This window comes from Myotis davidii, unplaced genomic scaffold (genome assembly GCF_000327345.1).
Source record: "Myotis davidii unplaced genomic scaffold, ASM32734v1 scaffold854, whole genome shotgun sequence".
Classification (NCBI taxonomy): Eukaryota; Metazoa; Chordata; class Mammalia; order Chiroptera; family Vespertilionidae; genus Myotis; species Myotis davidii.
The window spans coordinates 1,264,724-1,275,835 of record NW_006285939.1 but is presented as its reverse complement, the minus strand read 5'-3'; the positions used below and the strand labels follow the sequence as shown (position 1 = coordinate 1,275,835).

Below are 11,112 nucleotides of genomic sequence, written 5' to 3'. Positions count from 1 at the left end.
AGGAATAGCAAGAATCAAGTCAAATATTTGAAATACGAAGAAGTAAAAAACACCCAACTGGAAAAACAAAAAGAAAAAAGAATCCAAAAATATGAAGATAGTGTAAGGAGCCTCTGGGACAACTTCAAGCATACCAACATCCGAATTATGGGGGTGCCAGACGAAGAGAGAGAGCAAGATATTGAAAACCTATTTGAAGAAATAATGACAGAAAACTTCCCCTATCTGTGCAGACCTTTTGAAAAGTTGATACTAGAGTGCTACGTGGGCAATTTTATTATCATATTGAAAACACAAAAATTAAAAAGTATCCCTTCTTTGCATACCACTTTTCACATCCAACATATTTCACTTATAATTGATATATAACCAGTTGAATTGCACCCGTCATCATATCTATAAGCATATTCTATGTCGCCCTTTTCCTTAAATTATCAGATTGCATGACCATCAGGCATCCTGTTGGTCTGACATAACTGACTTGACCTGGTAATGATGCTGCAGTGTCTCCACCGCTCTGCGGGCAGTGCTGGGGGAAGGACCTGCTCAATCCCTGAGTTCCCTGTGAATCATCTTCCAAGATGAATTCTCAAAAGAAAGATGAATCATTGGCCAAAAGGGCAATTTCACACTTGAGCCAAACATTGGCTCTTGCTGCCCAGAAGTGTTTCCTCAGCTCGTTGGTGGGAGTGTTGCCAACTGCAAAGTGCAGGTTTTCATAGCAGGTGGAACTCAGCTGAGTCATTGTCTGCAGGTGAAGTACCTTGCCTCTCTGAGCCTCCATGATCTCACCTGGAAAATGGGAGTAATACACTGATCTCATTGTGATATTAAATGAGCTTGCAAATAGCAGTGCCCTACCCAGTGCCTGGCTTGTTACAGGGACTAAATCCATTCTTCTTGCCTTCCATATTTTCTTCCTCCTTGAAATTATTTGATACATAAAGCCTGTCACTTCTCTACCTTCTTGTCCTTGAACTGTGTTCCCCACAAAAGCCTCTGCCCATGAAGGAAGACCTCTTCCTCTGAAGGGTGCTGCCCAACACAACGAGAAAGCCAGACACAGATTCAACCACACGAGTAATTGTAAATGTTTTGGTAGCCATATTTAAAAAATAAAAATAGCCCTGGCCGCTGTGGCTCAATTGGTTGGAGTGCCATCTAGTAACACAAAGGGTAGCTGGTTCGATTCTCCAGTCAGCACACATATCCAGGTGGCAGGTTTGATCCCTGGTTGGGGCACGTATAGGAGGCAACGTAGAGATGTCTCTCTCTCTCTCTTCCCCTTCATCTCTCTAAAATCAATAAAATATTTAAAAATGATTTTTCAAAGTTAAAATTAATATATTAAATTAATTACACCTGTTTTAAAATATATTTTAAAATGTTTTATTGAACCCAATATACTCAAAATGCTATCTTTTCAATATGCAATCAATACTGTAAGTACTAATGAGATATTTCACATTTCTTTTTGCTGTTTGTTTGTAATATCTTTGAAACCTGATGTACATTTTACACTTAGAGCTCATCTCAGTTCAGACTGCTCACATTTGAGGTTGGGCCACAGGCTGCTACACTGGGCAGCCCAGGTCTAGACTTAGAGGCTTAGGCTTTTAACAGCTTCAGATGGGACCATCAGCCAAGGATTGGGAGCGTTGCCTAGAGACATCATTTCAGATGCAAAGTACAGGAGCATTTTGAGGTTTTCAGCACTTGGAGGGAGATAAATGCAAGGCCCTAGTTCTAAGAAAAATGAGTGGCAGCTCTATGGTCTGGCTCCAGGGACTCTGATGAGCCAGTCTTCCTCCCTTCCCTACTGCACAAGATCTCTCCCCACTCTCCCCAGATGGCCGAGCTGCCTTGCTTTTCTACCATGAAGGTCCCTGGGGGCATAAGGAGCCCAGATTCCTTTCTCCACTTCATGTCTAATAGGTAGCACCACCTTTGTGTGCTCAAACCTATATTCTGGAATAACCACCACCTGGCACATACGCTCCTTCTGCCCTTGACCTAGCTCAGTAAATGACAACACCACTCTCCCTCTCCCTCTAATCATCTTAGCTTCTCTCTCTCACGTCCTACATTTAAAACATCATCAAATCTGATTCTTAGACAGTATCTGGACTCTCACCACTCGGACCGGTCTCAGTATCTCCATTACTGTCACTTGGGGCAACCACCATCACCTCTAGCCAAGGTCTATGCTACAGCTGAAGACGTTATGGCGGCCTCTTCACTGGCAGTCTTGCTTCTTCCTTTGCTCCCCAAAGAAGAGCTGAATGATTCTTTTTTAAAATGCAAGTATAACTCGCCAAGAGTAAAAAAATACTTTCATGACAATTGAAATTAATTAAAAATATACACTACTTAGTAATAAATATAGGCCACATAGACACTACTTTTACCAAGAAAATTATTACATTTTATTTGAAGAAAACCTAAATAAGTGAGGAGATAAACCATGTTGATAAATTGGAGGAGTCATTCTCTCCAAATTATATTTCCAATCAAATCTGAACATAGGGATTTTTGTTGTTGAACCTAAAAAGCTGATTCTAAAATTCATATGAAGGAAGAAAGTATCAAGAATGTCAAGACAGAATGGAAGAAGGAAAAAAAGAGAGGGGACTTTCCCAAATGTCAAATTTTATTATAAGCCTACTAGAGGCCCAGTGTATGAATTCGTGCATGGGCGGGGCCCCTCGGGGTGGCCTGCGGAGATCAGGGCCCAGCTCCTGCCCCAGCCTCACAGCCCCATAGCCCTGCAGTCCCACCTGGCGCCCCGTCTTGGCTTGGCACCACCCCCTCACCTGCTCCACCTTCCTGCCTGCTGGGCAATCAATCAGGGCCAGGCCCCAGCCCAACTCCCTCAGCACCTGGGAACCAGGTGGGGTCTCTGTCCCCCTCCCCGCCACCGCCGCTGCTGATCACCGTCTGTTGGGCAATCAAGCCCCCACTCAGACCCACTTTGGCCTGGCGCCACCTGCTCACCTGCTCCCCCATCCCACCACTGTCCCACTCTCATTGGGGCACATTGGGGCCAACAGTGCCTCCACTGCAGCCCGCTGCCAGCACCACGTCGCCAATGCCTGCCATGTTAGTGCCTCCCCCTGGTGGTCAGTGCATGTCATAGCGAGTGGTCAAACTCCTGATCAAACAATCTGCATAGTAGGCTTTTATTATATAGGATAATTAATATAATGTAGTGGTGGCAAAGGGATAAACAAATTGACAGAATAGAGACACAGACCTAAATATACATGACACCTTGATTTACAACAGAACTGTTTAAAACAGCGAGTAAAGAATGGTTTTTTAATAAAACGGAGTGAAGACTCTTGGTTATCCACAGGAAAAACAAAATAAAATGGAATGTTCCCCATATCACACCACACAGAAAACATACTTCCAGGTGCAACTAAAGACTTACATGTGGACATCAAAATTATTTTAAAAATTATTAAATAATGTGAGAGAATACTTTTGTAAGTTTATAGTGAAGAATTTCTTAGACAACACAAGTAAGTATATATCATAAAAAACATATGGCTAAAACAAGCTTGTTTAAAATTAAGGTATTTGGTCATTAATATAAATCACAAAGAATATACGGATACAAGGCACAAACAAGAGAAAAGTATTCCAACATACATAAATGATAAAGGATTAATATCCAAATATGGATTGAATTACACTAAATCAATAGGATAAAAGACAGGTGACCTCCATAGAGAAATGGACCAAAAATCTGAACCAAAAAAGGAACACAGAATGACCAATAAAGATATAAAAAGATGTCCAACCTTAGTAATTGAGGAAATGCAAATTTAAACATAGTCTGATAGTCTCTTTTTCACTGGATTGGCAAAAAATAAAAACTCTAACAACATCAAGAGTTGGTGAAGATGTGGAGCAATGAAAACTTTTACATACTGCTGATGGGTGGAGAAATGACACATGATGCTGGTTTATTCAGTGAGGCTGAAGATACAGGTACCCTATGACCTACCAGTTGCACTTCAGAGCATATATGCAAGGGAGGTCTTGCACACATGCTAGGAGAAGCCTAGCAGTGCCTACAAGTGCTAGAGCCCCTAGCAGCTCATAATAGGAAAAACAAAAGCCTAGATATAGCCAACTGCCCATCAGTGGTGACTTGGAGAAGTATACTGAGATTTATTCCTGCATAACAGAATACTATACGGCATGAACATGAATGAATTAGAGGCTCATACAACAATATAAAGGAATTTCAGAAACATAATTTTGAGTAAATTAAGCGAGTCTTAAACAAATATTTAATTCCACCCTAGCCAGTGTGGCTCAGTTGGTAGGAGGTGTTGTCCCATGCACCAAAAGGTCTCGGGTTTGATTCCCCATCAGGGCACATACCTAGGTTGTGGTTTCAATCCCTGGCCCTAATCAGGGCACATGCAGGAGGCAACCTATCAATGTTTCTCTCTCTCTCTCTCTCTCTCTCTCTCTCTCTCTCTCTCTCGTTCTTTCACTCCCTTCCCCTCGCTTTAAACATCAATGAAAATGTCCTCAGTTGAGTATTGAAAAAAAAAAGAATATTTAATTGCTATTACAAGGTTCAAAAACCTGTAAAACTAGATAAAATGTTTAGCGATTTAAATGTACAAAGTAAATCTATAAAGAAAATCCAGGGAACAATAAGCTCTGAATTATGACAGTCATTTTCTGTGAGGAGAGGGGAGAAGGACAAGCACACAAGGATGTCGAAGACGCTGAGATTCTGAGAACACACTCAAGTGGCAGCACTCAGGGCATCCTGCTACTCCTTAGACCTATGCACTTTCTCCAATTTTCTTTTCTCTCTCATCAACATTTAAACACGTCCCAAGTCAGGGGGTACAGTCAAGTCCTCCCTCTGGACAGGGAGGCCCGCCCCCTGGCCGGTCATCTACATGGCTCTCCGCCACGCTGGCCTCCAGCAGGCCTCCACCCTGCACCTGGGCCTTCTCCATCCCCTGCCAAGATGGCTTTTCAGACACCCGCAGGGCTCAGGCCCCTTTCCTCAGGTCTCCACCAGAAGGCACGTCCTCCCCAGCCTCCTGACCCACACCCTCACCTGCTGCTCTCCATCCCACTTCAGCCCATGCACCCAGCACCACTGGCCGCATCACTGACCCTGTTGCCTTTAACAGTGTCTGGCAGAAATTGGTTTTTAATAAATATTTGTTGAAAAATTAAATGGACAACTATTCAGAAAATCATACTAAAATTAAAGTGCTCCGTGGAAAGGGTTATACATGGCATCCTTAGTCACTGGATTAGCTCGTCACTTCAGAGAGCTTGGGACAAGGACTGGCTCAGAGCTCACTAAGGTGGGTTTCAGGGAGAGGAGGAGAGCGAGTTCTCAGTGAGCAGGAGGCCTGCTTATTCAGAAAATGTTGGCATTTCTAGGGTTTAATGTGCTGACTCAGGTGAGGAAAGAGAGACCCAAAGAGGCACCTACTTACCAGACCCTCGGGAATGACCACAGGGCCAGGACAGAGCCAGCTCTCTTGGGGACCAGTCTGAAGTGGCCCCCACTGTCAGCACCCTTCAGAGGCCTACTCGCGGCTGGGCAAGGAGGCTCAGCCAGCTGGCCTCTCTATCCGGGGCAGTTGGCACAGACAGGCCCAGGCCCAGCTCCCAGGTGTGGCTGGTTTTCCTCCTCAGCAGCAGGAGCAGAAAGGGCCTGCCCTGGAGGAGTGGGGCAATGGGGCTGGAGCCAGACCTGTTTCAGCAAACTGTCGGGACAGTAGCAAACACCCCAGCAGAGCCAGGCATCAGAGAGGCCTGACCACACGCGCCGCCCACCCTGCATAAACTTCCGGTTCATCAGCTTACCTCCTCTCCCTCATCCACAAACCCAGGTCGGTTCGGCGGTCATGTGCACTCATGCTCAGCCTTGCAGGAGGTGGCAGGAGGCACCACCCTCACAGTCAGAACCCCCATGCCCACCTCTGTGTTGGCCTGGTATTGTCAAGAGCAAGGTAACCTACCCAGAGGTGCGTCGGTCAGGGCTTGCAGACCTCAGATGGCATGGGTGCCCCCCTAGGCAATCACCAGCCCCCAGACTTGAGGGAAGAGGGCCTGGCCCGGCATCGTCAGCTTACAACAGCCTTTCACTATGAATCACTTGAGCTAGGTCCTTGCTCATTTCCTGGAGAAAGAGGAAGTGGAGAGTCCACAGATGCCTGATTCTGCCCACTCCCCAGCCATCAACAAAGCTGCCTGAGTTCTGGCGGGTGGCTTGGCCCTGAAGAAGGGCCCTTGGGGCAGTAGCTCAGTGGACAGGCAATGCCAGGTGGGGCCAAGGACAGAGGAAAAGCTTGTGAAGGTGGAAAAGACTTCAGCTCAGGGCGGTCAGGCCGGCCTTTCCTTTTCCTCAGCCCCTCCTCTCTTCTGAGGCTCCAGGAAAATGAGAATAACAATGGTGTTTAGGTGAGTTTAACTAGAGGTATGTCTACAGTACATCCCTGGACATCGCATGGGCCCATCAGCCCCATTTTGCCAGCCCAGAGAGAGCTTTACGCTGGCAGCCCTTTCTCCATCCTTAGACCTAACTGTACAGCTATCAGGGAGTCTCTGAAGTCAGGTGGCCAACCATGCGTAACACTAAGTAATGATGAAAGAGAGTTTCGGTCACAGGATGAAGTTCTCGAAGCTCAGTGTCAATACTCCTGTTCCTTTGGGTTTATTAGGTTGAAACATTCCATATCTCTCCATAACATCACCCAAGCAGGACCAGCCAGCATGTCCACTCACACACAATACCTCCCTGGGCCACACACGCAGGACCAGTTGTTGGCATGATTGCCTGGACCTTAACACTAGCTCCTCGTCTGCTTCTAGCTCACCATGAACTGAGCATTATGGGTAACTCTCAGTGAAAGGCAACCTCACCTCTTATGGGAGGCAAGAAAGCCTGAGATTGGTTCAAAGATACAAACAATATTTATAATGAAACTTCAACTCTCACTAATGAAAACTTGCCAGTAAGTAGAGGCCAAAATAGGAGTCCTGTCCAGCTTAAGATTTGGACCACACGCTCATGCTGGCTCCATGGGCATTCCTCAACAGGAGTCAGAGGTTCCAGCATCTCTGCTCAAGTTTTCATTTCTCATTCCACTGTCCATGGGTAGAAAGAGAGTGAGAATGGAAGGTGGGAGGATGCCCAGCACAGCAGGGCACTACAGATCATCCTGAGACATGCAATGAGTGAGTGCAGCAGCACAAGTATTACCTTCCCAAGCCGGAATGGGCTCCAGTATTTTTAAAGCAACAAGTTAAAAGCCATGGTTATACTATTTCAAGATCCACTGTCCTATAGTGTGTACCATTATGGGGGAAATATTAATTTTATTGGCAGTTGGTACAAGACTATTCCCTAGAAAGATACGTACTTTTGTTGACTAAAGATAATAGGTTAGTAGAGGCTAGAATCTTAGGTTGAAATTCTCGCTACTACAGTGGGGCCTTGACTTAGGAGTGTCCCAACTAAAGAGTTTTTTGAGATACCAGCTGTCTCTCGGCTGATTTTTTGCATTGAGTTGACAGAGTAATTTGAGTTCACGAGCTCCTTAACGAGCTCAGTCTCAGAAGGAATTGAACTTGTAAGTCAAGGCCCCACTGTACATCAATTAAGACAATTAACATCTTTTAGTTTGTTTCTTATTTGTGGAATGGAACTAATACGATGTAAGGAACAAATCAAGCAGCATTTTCAAGAGGATTTTTAAACACTAAAAAGGTCTATACAAATGTGAGTTACCCATGCTAAGACATTGAAGCAGCCAGGCAACTATGAATTGCTCATATACATGTGTATTTTTGTTGAGCAGAAATATGAGATTCTGTGATTTTTTTTAAATACCCAAAAATAACAATTATACTTCTGCTTCTAGTTATGATAGGGCCTAACCTCCCACTGAAAGCAACTCTAAAAAACAAAAAATATATGAGACAACTATTTTTGGGGTTTTATGTCAGGCACCATAAGACAATGGTCTTTGACACAAGAAAAACACATAAGGTAAGTCCCACCATTGCCCGGCCTCCTTCCTGCGGCTGCTTCTCTGCCATGGTGCAAGGAGGCGGGGCCTCAGGGGCAGTCATCTCTCATCACTAAAAAGCTGTAAGCCAACTAGTTCCAGGCTTCTGAAGGGCTGGGATTCCCAGGACAGGGTCTGAGAAGAGTGTGTTGTGTGGAAACTCGTTGTGTGTGTCGTTAGCCAGGGTTGTCTGTATATGTAAGGACTGAGTCTCCAAGAGACCCAGCAGAGATCATCTGCTCCAAGGCTCAGACTGAATGGAGGGAACAGAGGTTGGAGAATGTTAGGAAAGCCGGAGTTTGAACTCATCCTGAGTGGAGATACTTCACGGAGAACCATGGGATTTCAATTTATACCCTAGAAAGGCTATACCTGAGAAATAAGAATAATAGCCGAGAACAAGAGTCAGGAACTATGAACAAGTACCACATTTAAATAGACTAGCCCTAACAAAGAATAAAAGCCAGCTTGGCAAACCAAAAAAATATTCTATAATTTAACTGCCAATCAGAACAAAACTCATCATTCTTTAAAGGAAGAAAACATAACACAGTATCCCTTCCCTGTAACATCCATACCATCCAGCTTATAACTAAAATTAGCAGAAACCTGTAGAAACAGAAAAATGGAATCCATCCGAAGAACTGTCAATAGAAACAGATTCCAAGAGGAACCAGATGTTGAAATTATCACATGAGGACTTTAAAACAGCTATTAGAAATACTTTCAAAAACTTAAAACACTTATAATGGTTGAAAGATGGCAAATTTCAGCAAATAAATGGAAAATATAAGAATATTTGTGTGTGGGAAGGGTTGGGGACTGGGTAAAAAATGGTGAAGGGATTAAGAAGTACAAATTGATAGTTGCAAAATAGTCATGAGGATGTAAAGTACAGCATCGAAATACAGTTGAGAATAGTTTCCATGAATGGTGCCGCTGGGTACTGGAAACGTCAGGGAGAACAATTTGTAAAGTATATGATTGTCTAACCATCATGTTATACACCTGAAACTAATGCAAAACAATATTAAGTGTAAACTGTAATTAAATTTTTTAAAAACAAGAGTCAAATGTAAATTCTAGAACTGAAAAATATATCTGCAATAAAAATTTCCCTGGTGAGCTGACAGAACATTTTTGATATAAAAAAAATTGAATAAACTTGAAGAGCAATCAATAAAAATTATTCAATCTGCAGGACAGAGAGAAAAAATGAATAAAAATAAATATCCACTCAGTTGCATTTGGGGCAGTATCAAATGGTACACTGTGTGTTACAGCTATCACAGAGAGATAAAAGATAAAGAAGAGGGCAGGAAAAAGTATTTGAAGAAATAATGTTAAATTTCTAAAGTTTGTTGAAAAACAGCAAATTGCAGATACAATAAGCTTAGTAAATCCCAAGAAGAACAAAATGGAAAGGAAATCATACTTGGGCACATCATAGTCAAACTCATGAAAATATTACCTTTAAAAAGTCAGATATAAGAAATATTATATAAAGAGGAATAAAAACATAAGTTCAGGCAGATGTTTTATCAGAAACAATGGAAGTCATACAACAATGGAAAGATGTCTCTAACATGCTAAACAAAAATTGTTAACCCATAATGCTTTAGCCAATGGAACAAAGTTATTTTCAGATAATGACAGTGGAAACCACTTGTCTTCAGAAGACTTGCACTACAGGATATACTAAAGAAAGTATTGTGGTTGAAGGCAAAAGACTTCAGATGAAAGTTGGATCTACAGACAGGAAAGGAAACCACTATTAATGCCAAATATGTAAGTAAATATGAACAAACTATGTATTTTTTCTTAGTTTCTTTAAAAACCCTATGACTGCTTAAAAGAAAAATCTTAGGAGTTTATACTGTATGTAGATTAAAAAAACACACACAAGAAAACACCATATGACAACAATTGTACCAAAGATGTGGGAATAAATGGAAGCATAATGTTGCAAGCCCCTCCAATTTTATATGAAATCATATTTTATTAACTCTAAGTAATAATAAAATTGTGATACATTAAGGATACATATTTTATTTATAGCTTTGTGACAGAGATATTAGTAAAGTCAAAGTTAATTCTAATCGGTAAACCCACACTGAGCATCTATTCTGTGCTCGCTCCCAGCTGGAGCCGAGAGATACAGAGATGAGTGAGGCAAATCTCCTGCTTGGGTTATTTCCTACAGCAGCTGTTCAAGTGGGCAGGTGGCTCCCCCTTACATAGCAGTTCAGGAACACAGGCTCCTCTGTCCCTTAGAACCTTGTTCTCATCTGTATCCAGTCAGCAAAGGCGAGAGAGGACAAGGCAGACCTCCTCTCATAAAAGCTCAGCCTGTCAGTGGCAGGCACCACTTTGGTTCACACTCCATTATCATTGCATGGCCATGTCTAATGCCACGGGAGACTGGAAGGACAGTGCAGCCACGTGTCAGTCTTAATCCTACAATTAGGAGAGGATGTGCTCTGGTAGGCTATCGGTCTCTGCCATACTCTCGTCAGAAAGCTTATGATTTATACACAGGGCAATATATATAACATTTGTTATTTTTATACTTTTTTGTACATGATGCAAAATGTATAAATAATAAAATAAAAATCATAAATACAGCTACACAATAGCCATGTGAGAAATGCATTTCATTCTTTTGTTCCATGTTTACCAAAGTATATTTTTCACCTTACTTTTTTTTTAACAAATTTAGAATCATGCCATAAATTTTGCTTCATACCCTGTTGGAGGTTTTTTTGTTTGTTTGTTTGTTTTTGTTGTTGTTGTTGCTTTTACTGAATCATTATAAACACTTTCCCAGTTCATATTTACAATGTATTTTTATATCAATTAGGATCAAGAAGAAGGAAGGTTGTTTACACAGCAATAAAATGTTTTATGTTTTAATCTGGAGAGAAAGCACCTTCCTTGGAGCCAGTTGTATTTCCACATTTCCTCCAAAAATCATGATGAACTCCAGGGAAGGAGAATAAATCCAACCAGCAGATTGCACTTCCTCAGAGATGGGAGATGCATGGGC

The 11,112-nt window shown here is 42.4% G+C and overlaps 1 protein-coding gene across 1 annotated transcript in view; it reads right to left on the bottom strand.

Moving 5' to 3' along the window:
- The window catches only part of WDFY4 (WDFY family member 4), a 258,657-nt gene extending 252,556 nt beyond the window's left edge, over positions 1 to 6,101 (bottom strand). The window contains exon 1 of the mRNA XM_006757129.2: positions 6,015 to 6,101. The gene's annotated coding sequence lies outside the window, so the exon portion shown is untranslated. The remainder of the gene's footprint in view (positions 1 to 6,014) is intronic.
- Positions 6,102 to 11,112: the final 5,011 nt, after the last annotated feature.